This window comes from Bubalus kerabau, chromosome X, assembly GCF_029407905.1.
Source record: "Bubalus kerabau isolate K-KA32 ecotype Philippines breed swamp buffalo chromosome X, PCC_UOA_SB_1v2, whole genome shotgun sequence".
Lineage (NCBI taxonomy): Eukaryota > Metazoa > Chordata > Mammalia > Artiodactyla > Bovidae > Bubalus > Bubalus kerabau.
In genome coordinates, this window is record NC_073647.1 from 95,793,110 (window position 1) to 95,817,451 (window position 24,342).

The 24,342-nt window shown below is 39.2% G+C and overlaps 1 protein-coding gene across 2 annotated transcripts in view; it reads right to left on the reverse strand.

Moving 5' to 3' along the window:
- EDA (ectodysplasin A) overlaps positions 1 to 24,342 on the reverse strand; it is a 481,432-nt gene that overhangs the window by 429,323 nt on the left and 27,767 nt on the right. Inside the window, exon 3 of one of the 2 annotated variants that reach the window (XR_008708420.1) lies at positions 20,054 to 20,076. The exons of the other annotated variant lie outside the window; for it this stretch is intronic. The gene's annotated coding sequence lies outside the window, so the exon portion shown is untranslated. Of the gene's footprint in view, positions 1 to 20,053; positions 20,077 to 24,342 lie in introns of those variants that run through there. 2 annotated transcript variants of the gene reach the window in all.

Here is a 24,342-nt window from a genome sequence, read left to right on the forward strand (position 1 = left end):
TGTTGTGGGGCTGACTATCATGGGTATGCTAGTGGACAGTGTTGGATCTCAACCTGGTTGGCTATGAGCCCCTGGTTTTTGCAATATCCTTGGCCCCATTGGAATGTGACGTAGGCTCCCAGTGTGGTTTGCCACATGGCCTAAGGAGGAATAGGATTGGTGTTGGCCTGCTAGAGGTCGGGTCCAAGTCCCTGTGCAATTGTGTGCATGGTCTGGTGTCTTGGAGTTGGTGCTAGCCTGCTGGTGGGCAGGCAAGATCCTAGCACTGACAGGCTAATACCAAAATGATGTTTGCTAGTGCTGGTATTGGGCTTCCCTGGTAGCTCAGCTGGTAAAGAATCCACCTGCAATGTAGGAGACCGTGGTTCGATTCCTGGGTTGGGAAGATTCCCTGGAGAAGGGATAGGCTACCCACTCCAGTATTCTTGGGCTTCCCTGGTGGCTTAGATGGCAAAGAATCTGCTTGCAATGCAGGAGACCTGGGCTCGATTCCTGGGTTGGGAAGATCCCCTGGAGGAGGGCATGGCAACCCACTCCAGTATTCTTACTTGGAGAATCCCCATAGACAGAGGAGCCTGGCAGGATTCATGGGGTTGCATGTCCCTAGGACAATCCCACTTAATCATGGTGTATGATCATTTTAATATATTGTTTAATTTAATATATTGTTCATGGGGTTGCAAAGAGTTGGACATGACTGAGTGAGCAGCACAGCACAGTGCTGGTATTATCACTGTAGAACACTCTCCAAAATGACTGCTACTGGTGTTTCTGTACCCAAGAGTACTCCCACTTGCCTCCTGCCTCTCTGGGAGGCTCTCCAAGATCAGTAAGTGTGTCTGGTCTAGGCTCAGATTACTGTCTCTGCACCAGGACTTGGAGCATGTGAGATACTGCAGGTACCCTTTAAGAGCAGAGTCTCTGTTTTCTATAGACCTCTTCTCTTAAACCTAAGCTTTGCTGCTTTTTAAAGCCAGACATTCTGCAGGCTCATTTTGCTGGTGTGGGACCCCAGGACTGGGAGCTCAATGTTATATTCAGAGCCCTCACTTCTTGTGGAGGTCCTTTACAATTGTGATATTCCTCATTTGTGGGTTGCTGACCTGAAGGAGACGACAGAGTATAAAATGGTTGGGTGGCATCACCAGCTCGATGGACATGAGTTTGAGCAAGCTCTGGGAGTTGGTGATGGACAGGGAAGCCTGGCATGCTGCAATCCATGGGGGTTGCAAAGAGTCAGACACGACTGAGTGACTAAACTGAACTGAACTGACATGAAGGTGTAGTTCCTGACTATACTGCATCTTTGCCACTCTTACCTGCTTTGTTGTGTTTACTTTTTATGTCTTCATGCATGGAAAATCTTTTCTGCTAGTCTTTATGCTGTTCTCATAGGTAGGTCCTTTGTAAGTTGGTGGTCCATGGGAGGAGGTGAGTTAAGAGTCTACCTATCCCATTTTCTTGTCCACCTCTTCTCTGTGGGAAGACTTATAATTTCTAATTTAATTTCATTAATATAGTGATATTCAGGTTATCTAACTTTTCTTACATGAGCTTTAGTAATTTTTCTTTCAATGAATTTGTCAGTTTCATTTAAATTGTCAAATTTATGTGTATATGGAGGAAAGTTTGTCACACAGTCATGTCCAACTCTTTGCAATCCCATGGATTATAGGCTGCCTGGCTCCTCTATCTATGAAATTCTCCAGGCAAGAGTACTGGAGTGGGTTGCCATTTCACTCTCTAGGGGATCTTCCCGGCCCAGGGATCGAACCTGGGTATCCTGCATGGCAGGCAGATTCTTTACCAACTGAGCCACGTATATAGTTGTTCATAACATTCTGTTATTATTTTAGTATGTTGTGAATCTGTAGTGATGTCACCTTTTTCATTTCTAGTATTAGAAATGCAAAGATGAGCACAATAAGGGGCAGAAATGGTATGGACCTAACAGAAGCAGAAAATATTAAGAAGAGGTGGCAAGAATACACAGCAGAACTGTACAGAAAAGACCTTCACAACCTAGTTAATCATGATGATGTGATCACTCACCTAGAGCCAGACATCCTGGAATGTGAAGTCAAGTGGGCCTTAGGAAGCATCACTATGAACAAAGCTAGTGGAGGTGATAGAATTCCAGTTGAGCTATTTCAAATCCTAAAAGATGATGCTGTGAAAGTGCTGCACTCAATATACCAGCACATTTGGAAAACTCAACAGTGGCCACAGGACTGGAAAAGGTCAGTTTTCATTCCAATTCCAAAGAAAGGCAATGCCAAAGAATGTTCAAACTACCACACAATTGCATTCATCTCACACGCTAGTAAAGTAATGCTCAAAATTCTCCAAGCCAGGCTTCAACAATACATGAACCATGAACTTCCAGATGTTCAAGCTGGATTTAGAGAAGGCAGAGGAGCCAGAGATCACATTGCCAACATCTGCTGGATCATCAAAAAAGCAGGAGACTTACAGAAAAACATCTACTTTTGCTTTATTGACTACACCAAAGCCTTTGACTGTGTAGATCACAATAAACTGTGGAAAATTCTTCAAAAGATGGGAATACCATATCACCTTATCTGCCTCCTGAGAAATCTGTATGCAGGTCAAGCAGCAGCAGTTAGAACTGGACATGGAACAACAGACTGGTTCCAAATCGGGAAAGAAGTACGTCAAGGCTGTATATTGTCACCCTGCTTATTTAACTTCTTTGCAGAATACATCATGCGAAAGGCTGGGCTGGATAAAGCACAAGCTGAAATCAAGATTGCAGGGAGAAATATCAATAACCTCAGATATGCAAATGACACCACCCTTATGGCAGAAAGCAAAGAAGAACTAAAGAGCCTCTTGATGAAAGTGAAAGAGGAGAGGAAAAATTTGGCTTAAAACTCAACATTCAGAAAACTAAGATCATGGCATCTGGTCCCATCAGGTCATGGCAAACAGATGGGGAAACAATGGAAACAGTGAGAAACTTTATTTTGGGGGGCCCCAAAATCACTGCAGATGTTGACAGCAGCCATGAAATTAAAAGGCACTTGCTCCTTGGAAGAAAAGCTATGACCAACCTAGACAGCATATTAAAAAACAGAGAAATTACTTTGCCAACAAAGGTCCGTCTAGTCAAAGCTATGGTTTTTCCAGTAGTCATGTATGGATGTGAGAGTTGAACTATAAAGTAGGCTGAGCGCCAAAAAATTGATGCTTTTGAACTGTGGTGTTGGAGAAGACTCTTGAGATTCCCTTGGAGTGCAAGGAGATCCAATCAGTCCATCCTATAAGAAATCAGTCCTGAATATTCATTGGAAAGACTGATGCTGAAGCTGAAACTCCAATACTTTGGCTACCCGATGTGAAGAACCAACTCTTTGGAAAAGATCCTGATGCTGGTAGATTGAAGGCGGGAGGAGAAGGGGATGACAGAGGATGAGATGGTTGGATGGCATCACTGACAGGATGGATATGAGTTTGAGTAAGCTTCAGGAATTAGTGATGTACAGGGAAGCCTGGCGTGCTGCAGTCCGTGGGGGCACAAAGAGTCGGACACGACTGAGCGACTGAACTGAACTGATTAGTAATGCATGTCTTCTCTCTGTTTTCTTGGTTAGTCTGGCTAGAGGTTTATCAATTATATTGATTTTTTCAAAGAATGGAATTTTGATATTATTGATATTTCTCTACTTTTACCATTCCCTGTCATTAACTTCTATTCTGATCATCATTATATTTCTTATTCTGTTTATTTTGAGTTTAATTTGGTCTTCTTTTTATAGTTTCTTAAGTTTGAAGCTGAGGTCACTGACTTTAGACCTTTGTTTTTTTCTAATATAGCTGTTTTGTGCTGTGCTTAGCTTCTCAGTCATGTCCAACTCTATGCCACCCCATGGACTGTAGCCCGCCATGCTCATCTGTCCATGGAGATTATCCAGGCAAGAATACTGAAGTGAGTTGCCATGCCTTCCTCCAGGGGTTCTTCCCAACCCAGGAATCAAACCAGGGTCTCCTGCGTTCTAGGAGGATTCTTTACCAGCTGAGCTTAAATTTCCCACTTCTTTCTACTCTGACAGCACCCCATAAATTTTGTTGTTTTGTTTTTTTCATTAAGGTTAAAATATGTTTTGATTAACATTTAGATTTTTCTTTGGTTCATGGGTTATTTAGAAAGGTATTATTTTATTTTCAAATATTTGGAGATTTTCCAGGTATCTTTTTGGTATTGATTTCTAATTTAATTCCATTGTAGTGAGAATACATACTTTGTATGAACTGAATCCTTTTAATTTTCTTGAGGTTTCTTTTATTACCTTGAATATGATCAATCTTGATGAATTTTCCATGTACACTGTATTCTTCTGTCACTGTGTGGAGTGTTCCATGAATGTTAACCAAGTCAAGTTGCTTGATGGTGTTATTTAGGTTCATATCCTTAGTGATTTTCTATTTGTCCAAATGTTAAGAGAAGGATATCAAAATCTTCAATCAAGATTATGAATTTGTCTGTTTCTTCTTGTAGTTCTATCAGCTTTTGTTTCATGTATTTTGAAGCTCTTTTATTAAACACATAAACATTTAGGAGTAACATATCTTCGTGATAAAATTCAATTCTTAATCATTATAAAATGGACTTCTTTATCCCTATCTTTTGCTATGTAATCTATTTTATCTGCTATTAATAGCCATTGTTGTTGTTTGGTCACTAAGTTGTGTTCAACTCTTTTGTGACCCCTTGGACTGTAGCCCACCAGGGTCCTCTGTCCATAGGATTTCCCAGGCAAGAATACTGGAGTGGGTTGCCATCTCCTTTTCCAGGGGATTTTCCTGACCCAGGGACTGAACCCACATATTCTACTTGGGAGACAAATTCTTTACCACTGAGCCACCTGTGAAACCCTCACTAATAGCCATACCAGATTCCTGTTGACTATGTTTACCATGGTATATTCTTTCCATTATTTTGCTTTTAATCTCTTTGATTCTTTATATTTAATGCATGTTTCTTACAAGCTAAAAATATGGTTCAGTATTGTTTTCTTACCCAGTTTGACCATTTCCGCCTTTTCACTGGAGTGTTGAAGTCATTTTCATTTAATGTAGTTTTGTATATACTTAGATTTATATCTATCAACTTACTGTTTGTTTTCTATTTATTCCATCTGATTTTTGTTTCCTTTTTTTCTCCATTATTTTGGATTATTTATATAATTTTTATCATTAACTTTGTCTTCTTTTTAAATTATTGGCTCTAATTATTTGTTTTGCTATTTTAATGATGGCTAATACTTCAGATGTAAGTGTAATAAGGAAATACTACAAACAACTTCATAATCATAAATTTGACACCTTAGATAAAAATGACCAATTTGTTGCAAGATACAAATTATCAAAAATCACTCAATAAGAAATAAACAACTAAAACAGTCTAATATTTAAGGAAATTTAATTTGTTGTTAAAAACCTTCCAAGTCCAGATGGTTTCACTCACAAATTCTACTAAACATTTAAGGAAGAAATAATAACAATCATACACAATCTCTTCCAGAAATTAAAAGAAGTGGGAGAATTTCCCAACTCATAGTATAAGGCCACTGTGGAGAAGGGAATGGCAACCCACTCCACTATTCTTGCCTGGAAAATCCCTTGGACGGAGGAGCCTGGCAGGCCATAGTCCATGGGGTCACAAAGAGTTGGACACGACTGAGTGACTAACGCATTCACTCACCCTAATATCAAGGCCAAGAAAAGATACTACACAGAAATAAAACTTCAGAAAACTATACAGAAAGAAAACTTTCTCATGAACATAAAATGAGACCATTAAGTATGGTTGTGTATTTTTATGTTATTAGAGATGGGAATACCAGACCACCTGACCTGCCTCTTGAGATATCTGTATGCAGGTCAAGAAAACTGGAACAACAGACTGGTTCCAAACAGGAAAAGGAGTACATCAAGGCTGTATATTGTCATCCTGCTTATTTAACTTATATGCAGAGTACATCATGAGAAACGCTGGGCTGGAAGAAACACAAACTGGAATCAAGATTGTCAGGAGAAATATCAATAACCTCAGATAGGCAGAAAGCAAAGAAGAACTAAAGGGCCTGTTGATGAAAATAAAAGGGGAAAGTGAAAAAGTTGGCTTAAAGGTCAACATTCAGAAAACTAAGATCATGGCATCTGGTCCTTTTACTTCATGGAAAATAGATGAGGAAACAGTGGCTGACTATTTTTCTGGGTTAAAAAATCACTGCAGATGGTGACTGCAGTCATGAAATTAAAAGATGGTTATTCTTTGGCAGGAAAGTTTTGACCAACCTACTTCAATTCAGTTCAGTTGTTCAGTCGTGTCCAACTGTTTGCGACCACATGAATTGCAGCACGCCAGGCCTCCCTGTCCATCACGAACTCCCAGAGTTCACTCAAACTCACGTCCATCGAGTCAGTGATGCCATCCAACCATCTCATCCTCTGTTGTCCCCTTCTCCTCCTGCCCTCAATCTTTCCCAGCATCAGGGTCTTTTCCAATGAGTCAACTCTTCACATGAGGTGGCCAAAGTACTGGAGTTTCAGCTTCAACATCCATCCTTCCAATGAACACCCAGGACTGATCTCCTTTAGGATGGACTGGTTGGATCTCCTTGCAGTCCAAGGGACTCTCAAGAGTCTTCTCCAACACCACAGTTCAAAGCATCAATTCTTCAGTGCTCAGCTTTCTTTATAGTCCAACTCTCACATCCATACATGACCACTGGAAAACCATAGCCTTGACTAGATGGACCTTTGTTGACAAAGTAATGTCTCTGCTTTTTAATATGCTGTCTAGTTTGGTCATAACTTTCCTTCCAAGGAGTAAGTGTCTTTTAATTTCATGGCTGCAATCACCATCTGCTGTGATTTTGGAGCCCAGAAAAATAAAGTCAGCCACTGTTTCCACTGTTTCCACATCTATTTCCCATGAAGTGATGGGACCAGATGCCATGATCTTAGTTTTCTGAATGTTGAGTTTTAAGCCAACTTTTTCACCCTCCTCTTTCACTTTCATCAAGAGGCTCTTTAGTTCTTCACGTTCTGCCATAAGGGTGATGTCATCTGGGTATCTGAGGTTATTGATATTTCTCCCGGCAATCTTGACTCCAGCTTGTGCTTTCTCCAGCCCAGCATTTCTCATGATGTACTCTGCATAGAAGTTAAATAAACAGGGTGACAATATACAGCCTTGACGTACTCCTTTTCCTATTTGGAGCCAGTCTGTTGTTCTGTGTCCAGTTCTGACTGTTGCTTCCTGACCTGCATACAGGTGACCAACCTGGACAGCATATTAAAAAGCAGAGACATTACTTTGCCAACAAAGGTCCATCTAGTCAAGGCAATGGTTTTTCCAGTAGTCATGTATAGATGTAAGAGTTGGACAATAAAGAAAACTGAGTGCCAAAGAATAGATCCTTTTGAACTGTGGTATTGGAGAAGATTCTTGAGAGTCCCTTGAACTACAAGGAGATGCAGCCAGTCCAACCTAAAGGAGATCAGTCCTGGGTGTTCATTTGAAGGACTGATGTTGAAGCTGAAACTCCTATACTTTGGCCACCTGATGCGAAGAGCTGAGTCATTTGAGAAGACCCTGATGCTGGGAAAGATTGAAAGCAGGAGGAGAAGGGGATGACAGAAGATGAGATGGTTAGATGGCATCACTGACTCAATGGACATGAGTTTGGGTAAACTCCGGGAATTGGTAATGGACAGGTAGGCCTGGCGTGCTGCAGTTCATGGGGTCGCAAAGAGTTGGACATGACTGAGCGACTGAACTGAACTGAACTGAATTTTATAATGGAGGTGCATAACAGATGAAGTGTTGGATTTAACCAGACTTGAGGTTTGGCCATTTGTATCAGAAATGACAGTGGGCATAGGAATTGAGACCACATATAGAAGTATTAATATAATAATCAACCATGGAATTTATACTCCTTAGGGAGGGAGATGGAGAAGGCAATGGCACCCCACTCCAGTATTCTTGCCTGGAAAATACCATGGACGGAGGAGTCTGGTAGGCTGCAGTCCATGGGGTCGCGAAGAGTCGGACACGACTGAGTGACTTCACTTTCACTTTTCACTTTCATGCATTAGAGAGGGAAATGGCAACCCACTCCAGTGTTCTTGCCTAGAGAATCCCAGGGACGGGGAAGCCTGATGGGCTGCCGTCTCTGGGGTCACACAGAGTTGGACACGACTGAGGCAACTTAGCAGCAGCAGCAGCATCAGTAGGGAGGGAGATGAGGACATGAAGGAAAGTGGGAGTAGTAGATTCAATAAGTGAGGCTGAAGTATCATTAGAATGGGAAAATGATAAGAAATTAGTCAAAACGAAGGTGGTAGTTGAAAAGTGAGACACTTGAAACAGTAAAGAGAGGAATTCTGCTGCTGCTAATAGTGGGCTTTTTTTTTTTTTGGTAATTGTAAGATCAATGGTATGGCTATGTGGATTAGTGGATAAAGTAGGATGGAAGACAAGAAAATTAGAGGAGTAGAGGTCAAGGATCTGAGAGACCAGACTGTTAGGAAGATCATCTATGTGGATAATGGAGTAACCAAGATTTGACAGGAATTGTGTTAGAGGAAGTGACAGTGAGCCTGGTAATGAAACCTTTAATGAATAAGTGTGAGTGTTTCAGGAATCAGTGGTTGACTTCCATGAGGACAGATAGTGGGTGATATAATGTGATAACATGAGAATCAAACATGTTATGATGTTTGATAATGTGAATATCATGTCATCATTCAAACATGTTATAAGATTCAAACAAGTCTCAACAACATGGGGCTTGTTATTAAGGAGGGAGGAGAATGTCTTGAAAGTGACAATGAGGAGGACACTTCCCCCACCTCCAGGCCTCTGGTAATAGATGTTTTATCTATCTATCACATAAGAAGAAAGACAGCACATTTAAAAGGGTTTCAAGGAGAGTTAAGACCTTAGAGGAGAGTTTTATTTCACTTAAGTGAGAAGAAGAAGGGAATACACAGAGGATCAATTATATGGATGTAGGAAAATTTAATGATGATTGCCCACAAATTCCAGGGAGCATAGTAGAAGGATTTCAGAATTTTGGGGAAGGTAGGGGATAGAGTCATAAAAGAGATAATCTGTCAGTTCAGCTCAGTCGCTCAGTCATGTCCGACTCTTTACGACGCCAGGGACTGTAGCATGCCAGGCTTCCCTGTTCATCACCAGCTGAGGGATGACTTGGGAGTCTTAGGTTGACTTAGGGTGACTGACATCAGAAAGCAGAACCAGTAGAATTGTGCATGTGTGTCTGTGTTTGTGGAGAGAGAAATAGAGAGAGAGATTATAAGAAACTGGCTCACATAATTGTTAAGTTATGTGAGAACTGGCTAACTAAATTAAAAATCCATAAGGTAAGCAGTCAGAGAAGGAAAAACACAGGCTGAAATGGTTGTCTTCAGGCAGTCAGGGAGAGAAGATCAAGAGTATGGTGGAACCCTATAGTCATATTAGCCGAAGTTGTAATCTATAGGTGGAAATCTTTCTCTATCCCAGGGAAATATCAGCTCTGTTTTTATGGCCTGCCAGTGGATTCACATAGGTCCACCCAGATAATCTAGGAGAAAAAAACTCCTTACTTAAAGTCAACTGGCTAGACACTTTAGTTTCACTTGTAAAATATCACCTAGATAACTGCAGATTGCAACCTAGTTGAGTTAACACTTCAAAAAAAGGCATCATATATATTAATTTTACCAATCCATGAACATAGAATATCTTTCTGTTTATGTGTGCTTTCTTCAATTTCTCGCATCGATATCTCATAGTTTTCAGTATATTTATCTTTCACCTTCTTAGTTACATTTATTCTTAAGTGTTTCATATTTTTTGATGCTATTGTAAATTAGATTGTTTTCTTTAAACGTTTTTAATTTTATTTATTTATTTTTGGGTGCATTGGGTCTTCATTGCTGTGCATAGACTTTCTCTAGTTGCAGCAAGTGAGGGCTACTCTCTAGTTGCGGTGCATGGGCTTCTCATTGTGGAGGCTTCTCTGTTGCAAAGAAGCAGCTCTAGGGCATACAGACTCAGTAGTTGTGTCATGAGGGCTCTAGAAGGCTCAGTAGTTGCGGCACACAGGCTTAGTTTCCCCATGGCATATGAATTCTTCCCATATCAGGGATCAAACCTGTGTCCCCTGTATTGCCAGGCAGATTCTTAACCACTGGGCAACCAGGGAAGTGCTGGATTGTTTTCTTAATTTTTTTTTTTAAATAGTTCTTTGCTTGTGTATAGAAACACAACTGATTTTTGTATGTTAATTTTGTATACTGAATCTTTGTTGAATTTGTTGCTTCTAACAGTTTTTTGATGGAGTCTTTATATATATAAGGTTTATAAATATAAATGTATATATATAAGGTTTCCTATATATAAGATCATGTCATCTGCTAACACTGAAATTTGACTTCTTCTTTTTCAATTTGGGTGCCTTCAGATTCAAGGTAACCTCTATCAAAATTCCACTGGAATTTTTCACAAAAAAACCTCCAAAAGTTTGGATGAAACCAAAAAAGACCATGGGTAGCCAAAGCAATCTTGAAAAAGGACGAAGATGAAGCTATCACACTTCTTACAACTTCTGTTGTTTGAGCTACAAACAACAATGAAAAAATGACAGTCACAATTGAGTTTTGCTATTTTATCCAATCTGACTTTCTCTGACTTTTAATTGGGGCATTTCAATTATTTACATATAATGTAATTATATAGTTCATAGTCATAGTCATAAGTTGCTCAGTCATGTCCGACTCTTTGCGACCGCATGGACTGTAACCTACCAGGCTCCTCCATCCATGGGATTTTCCAGGCAAGAATACTGGAGTGGGTTGCCATTTCCTTCTCCAGATCTTCCCAACCCAGGGACTGAACCCGGGCCTCCTGCATTGTAGGCAGACGCTTTACCATCTGAGCCACCAGGGAAGTCCTATTATATAGTTAAGCTACGCTTAAATCTATCATTTTGTTATTTGTTTTCTATTTGTTCTGTCTGTTTTTGTTCTTTTCCTTCCTTTTTTTGTGGATTGAGTACTTTTAATTTTTCCATTTTGCTTCTTTTGCAAGCTTATTAACTATAATTCTTTGTTTTGTTATATTACTGGTTGCTTTAGGGTTTATATGTCTTTAATTTTCACAGGCTACCTTTAAAGGATGTTATACCACCTCACAGATACTATAAGAACCTTAAAATGGTCTATTTTTGTCTCTCCCTCTTGACTTTTGCATTATTGTCACACATTTTATTTTTAGTTTATTATAAATCCCACCATATATTGTTATTATTTTTGTTTAAACACTCAATTATCTTTTAAATAGAATTAGGTAATAACAAAAATATTATATATTAATTCACATAGTTAGCATTTCTGGTTCTATTTATTCCTTTTGAGAATTTCATATTTCCACTTCATATCATTTTCCTTCTTGATAAAGGACTTCCTTTAATATTTCTTATAGTTCAGGTCTGCTGGTGATGTATTAGTTTGGTTCTTGTACATCTAAAAAGTATTTCATCTTCATTTTTGAAAGATATTTTCACTGGGCAAAGATTTCTAAATTAACAGTTTGTTTTTTTTTTTTAGTCCTTTAAAGAAGAGGTTCCACTGTCTGCTTGCATTTTTATGATAACAAGTTTATTCTCATTCTTTGTTCTTTTGAATGCAATATGTCTTTTCCCCTCTGGCTGCTGTTAACATTTTCCTCTGCATTTAATGTGTTTATTCCCCACCCCCCTCTGGCTGTTTTTAAGTGAGTTAATTATATGTCTGGCTTAGTTTTCATATTTCTCGAAGTTTTTTGAGCTTCTGATTCTGTGGCTTATATTTTCCATAAAATTTAAAAAATTTTGGCCATTATTTTTTCAAATATTTTTTGTACCCCTTTTCCCTTATGCTTTCAGAAACTCCAATTACACTTGTGTTAAATTGGTTAAAGTTGTCCCATAGTTCACTGATGATTTTTTCTAACTCTTTAAAATCCTTTTTTCTCTGTATTTAATTTTGGATAATTTCTATTGCTATCCCTTCAGGTTCACTGATTTTTTTTCTGCTATGTCCAATTTGTTGTTATCCCCATCCAGTGTATTTTTCATCTCACACATTATAGTCTTTATCTCTAAAAGTTCAATTAGGGTCTATTTTATATTGTCAGTATCTGTAGTTAATTCTTTAAACATATTCAATGCAGTTATAATAAATGCTTTCATGTGCACTTCTTTACTAATTGTAACATCTGTGTCAGTTCAGGGTCAGTTTCAATTGACTGATGATTATCCTCATTATAGGTTGTGTTTTCGTTTGCTTGCACACCCAATAAGCTTTGACTGGATGCCAGATATTGATTTTCACCTCGTTGTGTGCTAGATATTTTTGTATTCCTATAAATCTTGAACTGTAATCTGGGATGCAGTTATGTTACTTGGAAAAACTTACACCCTTAAAGGTCTTGCTTTTATGATTTGTTATGTGACTCTGGAATAGTACTCAGTTCAGTTCAGTTCACTTCACTTCAGTCGCTCAGTCGTGTCCGACTCTTTGCAACCCCATGAATCGCAGCATGCCAGGCCTCCCTGTCCATCACCAACTCCTGGAGTTCACTCAGACTCACGTCCATCGAGTCAGTAATGCCATCCAGCCATCTCATCCTCTGTCGTCCCCTTCTCCTCTTGCCCCCAATCCCTCCCAGCATCAGAGTCTTTTCCAATAAGTCAACTCGTTGCATGAGGTGGCCAAAGTACTGCAGTTTCAGCTTTAGCATCATTCCTTCCAAAGAAATCCCAGGGCCAATCTCCTTAAGAATGGACTGGTTGGGTCTCCTTGCAGTCCAAGGGACTCTCAAAGAGTCTTCTCCAACACCACAGTTCAAAAGCATCAATTCTTCGGCGCTCAGCCTTCTTCACAGTCCAACTCTCACATCCATACATGACCATAGGAAAAACCATAGCCTTGACTAGATGGACCTTTGTTGGCAAAGTAATGTCTCTGCTTTGCAATATGCTATCTAGGTTGGTCATAACTTTTCTTCCAAGGGGTAAGCGTCTTTTAATTTCATGGCTGCAGTCACCATCTGCAGAGATTTTGGAGCCCGCAAAAATGAAGTCTGACACTGTTTCCACTGTTTCCCCATCTATTTCCCATAAAGTGATGGGACCAGATGCCATGATCTTCGTTTTCTGAATGTTGAGCTTTAAGCCAACTTTTCCATTCTTCTCTTTCACTTTCATCAAGAGGCTTTTGAGTTCCTCTTCACTTTCTGCCATAAGGGTGGTGTCATCTGCATATCTGAGGTTATTGATATTTCTCCTGGCAATCTTGATTCCAGCTTGTGCTTCTTCCAGCCCAGCGTTTCTCATGATGTACTCTGCATAGAAGTTAAATAAGCAGGGTGACAATATACAGCCTTGACCTACTCATTTTCCTATTTGGAACCAGTCTGTTGTTCCATATCCAGTTCTAACTGTTGCTTTCTGACCTGCATATAGGTTTCTCAACAGGCAGGTCAGGTTGTCTGGTATTCCCACCTCTTTCAGAATTTTCCACAATGTGGTCCACTGGAGAAGGGAATGGCAAACCACTTCAGTATTCTTGCCTTGAGAACCCCATGAACAGTATGAAAAGCAAAATGATAGGATACTGAAAGAGGAACTCCCCAGGTCAGTAGGTACCCAATAGGCTACTAGAGATCAGTGGAGAAATAACTCCAGAAAGAATGAAAGGATGGAGCCAAAGCAAAAACAATACCCAGTTGTGGATGTGACTGGTGATAGAAGCAAGGTCCAATGCTGTAAAGAGCAATATTGAATAGGAACCTGGAATGTCAGGTGCATGAATCAAGGCAAATTGGAAGTGGTCAAACAGGAGATGGCAAGAGTGAACATCGACATTCTAGGAATCAGTGAACTAAAATGGACTGGAATGGGTGAATTTAGCTCAGATGACCATTATATCTACTGCTGTGGGCAGGAATCCCTCAGAAGAAATGGAGTAGCCATCATGGTCAACAAAAGAGTCCGAAATGCAGTACTTGGATGCAATCTCAAAAACGACAGAATGATCTCTGTTCGTTTCCAAGGCAAACCATTCAATATCACAATAATCCAAGTCTATGCCCCAACCAGTAACGCTGAAGAAGCTGAAGGTGAACAGTTCTATGAAGACCTACAAGACCTTTTAGAACTAACATCCAAAAAAGATGTCCTTTTCATGGTAGGGGACTGGAATGCAAAAGTGGGAAGTCAAGAAACACCTGGAGTAACAGGCAAATTTGGCCTTGGAATACGGAATGAAGCCGGGCAAAGACTAATAGAGTTTTGCCAAGAAAATGCACTGGTCATAGCAAACACCCTTTTCCAACAACACAAGAGAAGACTCTATACATGGACATCACCAGATGGTCAACACCAAAATCAGATTGATTATATTCGTTGCAGCCAAAGATGGAGAAGCTCTATACAGTCAACAAAAACAAGACCAGGAGCTGACTGTGGCTCAGATCATGAGCTCCTTATTGCCAAATTCAGACTTAAATTGAAGAAAGTAGGGAAAACCACTAGACCATTCATGTTTGACCTAAATCAAATCCCTTATGATTATACAGTGGAAGTGAGAAATAGATTTAAGGGACTAGATCTGATAGATAGAGTGCCTGATGAACTATGGATGGAGGTTCGTGACATTGTACAGGAGACAGGGATCAAGACCATCCCCATGGAAAAGAAATGCAAAAAAGCAAAATGGCTGTCTGAGGAGGCCTTACAAATAGCTGTGAAAAGAAGAGAAGTGAAAAGCAAAGGAGAAAAGGAAAGATATAAACATCTGAATGCAGAGTTCCAAAGAATAGCAAGGAGAGATAAGAAAGCCTTCCTCAGCGATCAATGCAGAGAAATAGAGGAAAACAACAGAATGGGAAAGACTAGCGATCTCTTCAAGAAAATTAGAGATACCAAGGGAACATTTCATGCAAAGATGGGCTCAATAAAGGACAGAAATGGTATGGGCCTAACAGAAGCAGAAGATAGTAAGAAGAGGTGGAAGAATACACAGAAGGACTGTACAAAAAAGAGCTTCATGACCAAGATAATCACGATGGTGTGGTCACTCACCTAGAGCCAGACATCCTGGAATGTGAAGTCAAGTGGGCCTTAGAAAGCAACACTATGAACAAAGCTAGTGGAGGTGATGGAATTTCAGTTGAGCTATTTCAAATTCTGAAAGATGATGCTGTGAAAGTGCTGCACTCAATATGCCAGCAAATTTGGAAAACTCAGCAGTGGCCACAGGACTGGAAAAGGTCAGTTTTCATTCCAATCCCAAAGAAAGGCAATGCCAAAGAATGCTCAAACTACCACACAATTGCACTCATCTCACACGCTAGTAAAGTAATACTTTAAATTCTCCAAGCCAGGCTTCAGCAATACGTGAACCGTGAAATTCCAGATGTTCAAGCTGGTTTTAGAAAAGGCAGAGGAACCAGAGATCAAATTGCCAACATCTGCTGGATCATGAAAAAAGCAAGAGAGTTCCAGAAAAATATCTATTTCTGCTTTATTGACTATGCCAACGCCTTTGACTGTGTGGATCACAGTAAACTGTGAAAAAAATAAACTGTAAACTGTGGAATAGTACTCAATCTAGGGCTAATTATCTCCCATTACTGACAAGACTTTTCTGTGTGTTCGAATGCCTTGTGAATTCTGAGTTATCCCATTCTGGTGGGAACAGGCACTGTTCTTGGCCCCATATAAACGTTATACTCCCTTTAATTCTATCGCATGGCTTTTTCCTGGCTTTGGGTAGTTTCCTCACATGCATGCAGTGATCAGTACTCTGCTGAATACTCAAGAGAACCTCTTCAAAATCTTCAGCGGTCTCTTTTTTTGTGCAACTCTCTTTTCTTCAGTACTCTGATCTATGAACTCTAGCCACTTTAGTCTCCCTGGACTGTGAGCTCCATCTTGTCAAGTTGAAGTGTGCGGGGATCCACTTGGGCTTCCTCTCATTGTGTCATAACCTGAAAACTCTCTCCTAGCAGTAAGCTGGCAATCTTAGGGCCCATTTTATTTGTTTTCCATTTCTCAGGAATCACTATTGTTCTTTGCTTGACAGCTAATGTCCTGAAAACCCTAATTTCATATATTTTGTCTAAATTTTTAAGGGCAGTGATGTTTCAAATAGTAGAGTAAATGTGTTACATCTCACTTCATCTTGGCTGGAAGCAAAAGTATTATGTTATTTAATATTTTTTATATAAGAGCTCTATTGAGATATAATTCACTTACCATATGACTTGTCTATTTAAAGTGGACAAATTAATGATTCTTAGTATATCACAGAGCTGTGCAACCATTACCATTATCAATTTTAGAACATTTCACCCTCCAAAAAAGAAATCTTCTACCCATTAGCCATCACTCTGCATTTTCCCCCACTCTCCCCAGCCCTAGGCAACCATTAATCTACTTTCTGTCTCTGTAGATGAGCTTATTCTGGCCATTTCATATAATTGAGCTTATACAATATGCGGTCTTTTGTGACCAGTTTTCTTTATAGTATTTATTTATTTATTTGTCTGTACCCAGTCTTAGTTGTGGTATACAGGATCTTCGTTTTCATTGTGGCAGGCAGAATCTTTAGTCACAGCATGCAGACTCTTAGTTGCAGCATGTGGGAGCTGGTTCCCTGACTAGGGATGGAACTCCGGCCTCTTGTATTGGGAGCACAGAGTCTTAGGCACTGGACCACCAGGGAAGTCACTGTGACTAGTTCTTTACATGGTGTAATATTTTCAAGGTTCTTCTGTGTTTTAGCATGTATTAGTACTTCATTATTTTTTATTGCCAAATAATATTCCATTGCATGTATATGCATATTATTTATTAATTCATCAGTTGATGAACATTTAAGTTGTTTTTACTTCTGGGATATTATGAATAAAGCCTCTATGAGTATTCATTTGCAAATTTTTGTGTGGTCATGTACTTTCATTTCTCTTCGGTGTATACCTAGAAATGGAATTATTGGATCACAAAGTAACTCTATGCTAACCCTTTGAGACTATCTTATTTTTTTCTTTTTCCTTTTTTTTTTTTAATTTAATTTTAGTTTATTTTTAAACTTTACATAATTGTATTAGTTTTGCCAAATATCAAAATGAATCCACCACAGGTATACATGTGTTCCCCATCCTGAACCCTCCTCCCTCCTCCCTCCCCATACCATCCCTCTGGGTCGTCCCAGTGCACCAGCCCCAAGCATCCAGTATCGTGCATCGAACCTGGGCTGGCGACTCGTTTCATACATGATATTTTACATGTTTCAATGCCATTCTCCCAAATCTTCCCACCCTCTCCCTCTCTCACAGAGTCCATAAGACTGTTCTATACATCAGTGTCTCTTTTGCTGTCTCGTACACAGGGTTATTGTTACCATCTTTCTAAATTCCATATATATGCGTTAGTATACTGTATTGGTGTTTTTCTTTCTGGCTTACTTCACTCTGTATAATAGGCTCCAGTTTCATCCACCTCATTAGAACTGATTCAAATGTATTCTTTTTAATGGCTGAGTAATACTCCATTGTGTATATGTACCACTGCTTTCTTATCCATTCATCTGCTGATGGACATCTAGGTTGCTTCCATGTCCTGGCTATTATAAACAGTGCTGCGATGAACATTGGGGTACACGTGTCTCTTTCCCTTCTGGTTTCCTCAGTGTGTATGCCCAGCAGTGGGATTGCTGGATCATAAGGCAGTTCTATTTCCAGTATTTTAAGGAATCTCCACACTGTTCTCCATAGTGGCTGTACTAGTTTGCATTCCCACCAACAGTGTAAGAGGGTTCCCTTTTCTCCACACCCTCTCCAGCATTTATTACTTGTAGACATTTGGATCGCAGCCATTCTGACTGGTGTGAAATGGTACCTCATAGTGGTTTTGATTTGCATTTCTCTGATAATGAGTGATGTTGAGCATCTTTTCATGTGTTTGTTAGCCATCTGTATGTCTTCTTTGGAGAAATGTCTATTTAGTTCTTTGGCCCATTTTTTGATTGGGTCATTTATTTTTCTGGAGTTGAGCTGTAGGAGTTGCTTGTATATTTTTGAGATTAGTTGTTTGTCAGTTGCTTCATTTGCTATTATTTTCTCCCACTCTGAAGGCTGCCTTTTCACCTTGCTAATAGTTTCCTTTGATGTGCAGAAGCTTTTAAGGTTAATTAGGTCCCATTTGTTTATTTTTGCTTTTATTTCCAATATTCTGGGAGGTGGGTCATAGAGGATCCTGCTGTGATGTATGTCAGAGAGTGTTTTGCCTATGTTCTCCTCTAGGAGTTTTATAGTTTCTGGTCTTACGTTTAGATCTTTAATCCATTTTGAGTTTATTTTTGTGTATGGTGTTAGAAAGTGCTCTAGTTTCATTCTTTTACAAGTGGTTGACCAGATTTCCCAGCACCACTTGTTATTCTTTTTCCTTTTTAAAAAAATATATTTTATTGAAGTATACTTGACTTACAATGTTTCAGGTGTATAGCAATGTGATTCTGTTATACAAATATACATATATTATTTTTGAAATTATTTTCCACCATAAGTTATTAATTACAAAATATTGACTATAGTTCCCTGTGCTATACAGTAAACCTTTGTGGCTTGTTGCATATCTATTTTTAAAATTAGAAATCTAGCATTCTATTTATACTAAGTCAAACAAGTGGAATCAAAATGTCATAATTCTTTAGTTAGGCAAAAATTTATAAGTTTTCTAAAATACATATTATACATATTTATATATATATGTGCATACAAAAGCTTTTCTACTACATTTGACAATGGCTTGAAAAAGAACATCAGAAGAAAAAAGAAGAGATGAAGAAATTGGAAAACATAAACTAAATGAAATGGGAGCACTGAATATGAAATAGAAAAAGTGCAACAAACTAGATAAAAGTAAAAGATCTTCATATGGTCCAGGTGTTTTTAAACATGACTGCTCATTAAAAACACATCTGGAGCTCTGGAGAAAAAAGCAATATCTGCGCATTGGTATTTTTCAAAAATTCCAAGATAATTCTGATATGCATCTGGATTTTAAAAAGTGATTATAGGTTTTTTTCTATTTGATATTAGTTTTGGTGATATAGTGTCCTATTATTTTTCTGTTGACCAATCATGATACAATGGTATGAAGTGAGTAATAGTAAATAATCACAATAGTAAAAGATGTTTATCAGTTTTCACAATCAATAGCCAGACAAAAATTAAAAGATAATTACAGTTGCAAGCCATAATGAGAACATGATTAACTTAACAATATAAAATAATTACAAACAATTTGGGGGGGATAAAGCAGAGTGATGTGGTGAGTGGAAATGCATATATACACATGTTTTCATCCACCCAGCCGTCTATGTCTTTTGGTTGCTGCATTTAAACCATTTGTATTTAAGGTAATTATCAATATGTATGATCCTATTACTGTTTTCTTAATTGTTTTGGGTTAATTTTCTGTAGGTCTTTTCCTGCTCTTGCATTTCCTGCCTAGAGAAGTTCCTTTAGCATTTGTTCTAAGGCTGGTTTGGTGGTGCTGAATTCTTTTAACTTTTGCTTGTCTGCAAACTTTTTGATTTCTCTGTCAAATCTGAAGGAGAGTGTTGTTGGATAGAGTATTCTTGATCGTAGGTTCTTCCCTTTCATCACTTTAAATATATCATGTCATTCCTTTCTGGCTTGTAGAGTTTTTGTTGAGAGATCAGTTGACAGCCTGACAGGAGTTCTCTTGTATGTTATTTGTCATTTTCCCCTTGTTGCTTTTAATATTTTATCTCTGTCTTTAATTTTTGTTGGTTTGATTAGTATGTGTCTTGGTGTGTTCTTTGTTGGGTTTATCCTTCCTGGGACTCTCTGTGCTTCCTGGACTTGGTTGATTGTTTCCTCTCCCATGTTCAGGAAGTTTTTGGCTACTATTTCTTCAAATATTTTCTCAGGTCCTTTTGTCTCTTCTCCTTCTGGGACCCCTATAATGCGAATGTTGGTACATTTAATGTCCCAGAGGTCTCTTATGCTGTCTTTCTTTCTTTTCATTCTTTTTTCTGTATTCTGTTCTCTGGCAGTGATTTGCACCATTCTGTCCTCCAGATCATTTATCTGTTCTCCTGCCCCAGTTATTCTGATATGGATTCCTTCTAGTGTGTTATTCATCTCTGTTTGTTTGTTCTTTAGTTCTTCTAGGTCTTTGGTAAACATTTATTGCATCATCTCAATCTTTGCCTCCATTCTTTTCCCAAGATCCTGGATCATCTTCACCATCATTATTCTGAACTCTTTTTCTGGAAGGTTGCCTATCTTCACTTAATTTATTTGTTTCTCTAGGATTTTATCTTGTCCCTTCATCTGGGACATAACTTTCTGCTTTTTCATTGTGATTAACTTTCTGTAATATGGTTTTCATTTTAGCTGCTGTGATACTGTGCTTCTTGCTTTTTCTGTCTGCCCTCTGATGGATGAGGCTAAGAGGCTTGTGTAAGTTTCTTGTTGGGAGAAGGGACTGGTGATGGGAAAAATTGGGTCTTGCTCTGGTGGTCAGGGCCTTGCTCAGTAAAGTTTAAATCCAATTATCTGCTGATGGGTGGGGTTGCACTCCCTCCCTGGTAGTTATTTGGCCTGAGGTGACCCAACCTTGGGGTCTACGGTAGAGTTAATGGTGAACTCCAAGAGAGTTTACTCCAAGGGCGACCTTCCAGTGCCCCGTCCCTGTGGCAAGCCCCTGCTGACCCATGCCTCCATAGGAGGCCCTTCAACACAAGCAGGTAGTTTTGGTCGTCTCCTGTGGGGTCACTGCTCCTCTCCTCTGGGTCTTGGAGCATGCAAAATTTTGTTTGTGCCCTCCAAGACTAGAGTCTCTATTTCTCTCAGTCCTCTGGAAGGCCTATAATCAAATCCCACTGGCCCTCACAGCCAGATTCCCTGGGGATTCCCAGTCCCTTTCTCGGATTGCCAGACTGGGAAGCCTAATGTGGGGTTCAGAACCTTCACAATAGTGCAAGAACTTCTTTGGTATTATTGTTCTCAAGTCTGTGGTCACCCACCCAGCAGGTATGGGATTTGATTTTATCATGATTGTGCCCCTCCTACTGTCTTGCTGTGGCTTTTTCTTTGTCTTTGGATGTGGGGTATCTTTTTTTGGTGGGTTCCAGCATTCTCTTGTCAATGGTTGTTCAACAGCTAGTTGCAATTTTAGTGCTTTCGCAGGAGGAGATGAGCGCATATCCTTCTACTCTGCCATCTCTAACTGGAATTTGAGACTGTCTTATTTAATTCTCAAATTTCTATAAGGATAGTATTAGCATCTCTATTATACAGAGGAGGAATATAAATTTAACCAATTTAAATACTTTGTTCAAAGCTATTGCTACCCAAAAGTAATAGAATTCAAAACCAGATTTTCTTAGGAAAGAGTCATTCTTATTTACTGTTGTCAAGAGAGTCAATTGATGCAATTGTTTTTGAGAACAATATGGCAAAACATTTTAAAATGTATACATCTATGATCCAGCAGTTTCACACTTAGTAATTTACCCAACACAAATACTATGTCTTCAACCAAACTTCATGTAATAATATGTTTATTGTAAGTTCATTATAATAAAACAATTCAAACAAATAAATCATCATCAATACAATGGATTGTATATCCATACAATGGAATACTATATAACCATTAAAAAGGATGTGATAGATTCTTGATGATAGAGAAAATGCTCAATACATATGAAACAAAAAGTCAGTTAGCAGGATGATATGTACAGTATTGATCACATTTGTGAGGGAAAACAAGAAAGCATATATGTCTAGAAAATTACTAGAATTAAAGAAAATATTACTTATATGTGAGAAATGGGAATAAGAGATGAATACTTTCATTTTTCACTTTATGCTTCTCTGTGCATTTTAGCTTTGGGACATGTGTTTTTATGACTTCTATAAATTTAAGAAGTTACTTAACAATACCTGGTATTCTGACTCCAAAATCCAGTACTCTTTCTCATACATCATAAATACATTTCCATCTTTGTATCTACCATCAAGGTCCAGCATGCTGCCTTTCATATAATAAGCACTGAGATAATTGTTGGAAAGCATTTAGAAAGAGAAAGAACTTGTTCCCCTTAAGAGAAGACTAAGTGGTGCCACAAAGCAGGTTGTAAAAATGGTTGAGAAAATTATCTCAGGAAAGAAAACTCATTCCATTGTAATAGAAATGAATAAGAGAGGGATTAGAGTATATTAGAAGTGAAAAGTGAGGAGTCTGGTTGCCGGGGCAACCTCCTCCTGATTGGAAGGAATCCTTCATTTGAGAGGAGCTGCTCATGCAGTCACTGCTGCCTCTATCATCTTTATTTTCATTTAGCTTTGATCATCTGGCAATGAGCAAGCCAGCTAGAAGCGGTTTTAGGAGTCAGTGTAATAACCAAAGCAACAGGCTTTTGGTGACTTTGACAGGAAGAGAGGAAAGAGTAAAGTGGCAGGCAGAGATCAGGAGAAGGGAACCTCTAGGGTACAGTGCCCAACCTGAAGAAGGGAGATGACCAAAAGTCCAAGTTGCAGGGTTCAAGGTGAAATTACACTCCTCAGATGGAACTCAAACCCAGCCATACTTCAGTTGGGACTTGAACCCACAATCCCTGACTTAGGAGGGGACTCAAATCCATAGCATTTTGATTGAAACTGCACACCTGGCCTCAGGACTTAGTGAAGCTCAGGTTCTTTTGTCTTGGTGCAAAAAAGAACTCAATGAGAGGCAAGGTGACAGGTGAAGAAAGAGTTTATTAGCATAGGATGCTAGTGAGAGATACAATGGGGCAGGCAAGGGAGCACAGTTGTCCCAGGAACAAAGAGGGGTATGTTTTTATAATCAAAGAAAAAGTAGGGAGGGAAGAAGACTATCTTCTTCCTCATCCTTGGGTAGATTTCAAGGCTGACATCATTAGTTCCTCCTTTCACCATATATGGTGAAACTGGGACTGTCATGGCACTATTTAAATCATATTAGCAGAAGGATGGTGACATACTAAAATTCTGTATTTCGTCTCAGATTTTGGTATAATGTCCCCTTTCACCTAGTTTCTTTCTCCTTTCACCTATATTCCTGTCTTGGCTATGTGTAGAAACGCTACTCTTCAAGGACCATTAACCTCTGGCTTCATGTAACAAAATTCAGATCCCATATCTATTGTCTTGTACTTTACATATGTAGATTGTTGCTTGGTTACTGGATTCTTTTATTGAGTGGTCATTAGTTTACAGCAGTCTCCCAAACTCTCTTAAAATTCCCTTTCTATCTTTAATCCACAAGTTGAATTTCTAAACTAACTAATAACTCTATCCCTATCAAAAGGGATGCAGCTAATTCAGGTCTTTTTTTGGAAAAAAATATTTATTTATTTTGGGTGTGCTGAGCCTTTGTTGCTGCATGCAGGCTTTCTCTAGTGGTAGTGAGTGGGGGCTATTCTTCAGTGAGGTGTATGGGCTTCTCATTGCAGCGGCTTCTCTTGTTGTGGAGCACAGATTCTAAGGTGTGTGGGCTTCAGTAGTTGTGGTGCATAGGTTTAGTTGCTCCGCAGCATGTGGGATATTCCCCAACAAGGGATCAAACCTGTGTCCCCTGCATTGGCAAGCAGATTCTTAACCACTGGACCACCAGGGAATTCCTTAATTCAGGTCTTATTTGCACTGGTTTTGAGAGCGAATTTGCAGTCTGAGGACCAGGAACAGTAGCATTTGCATACTGGTGATACTCACAGAAATTTGGGGGAAATGTCTGGATTCCAGAGGTTGATCTGAAAGTGAAGAGTATTCAAGCCCACAGCTGGAGAATCATGAAATGATCCAGTTCCCTTTTTAACCTAGGCAAAAAGACTAGGCAAGTTCTAGGCTGGTATGTGTATGTAGGGGATAGTTCAAGTTAGTGACTGCCATAGAAGCTACTAGAAGTTCTGGGAAAGTTGGGGTCTCTCTTATTTATTGCTGTATCCTCAGTGCCTGGAAATCCTAGGTGGCACAGTGGTAAAGAATCTATCTACCAATGTAATACACTCAAGAGATGCAGGTTTGATCTGATTCGGGAAGATCCCTTGGAGTAGGAAATGGCAACCTACTCCAGTATTCTTGCCTGGGAAATCCCATGGACAGGGAAACCTGGTGGGCTACTCTCCATGGGGTCACAAAGAATTGGATATGACTTAGTGGCTGAACATGCATGCGTGCATCCCCAGTGCCTAGAA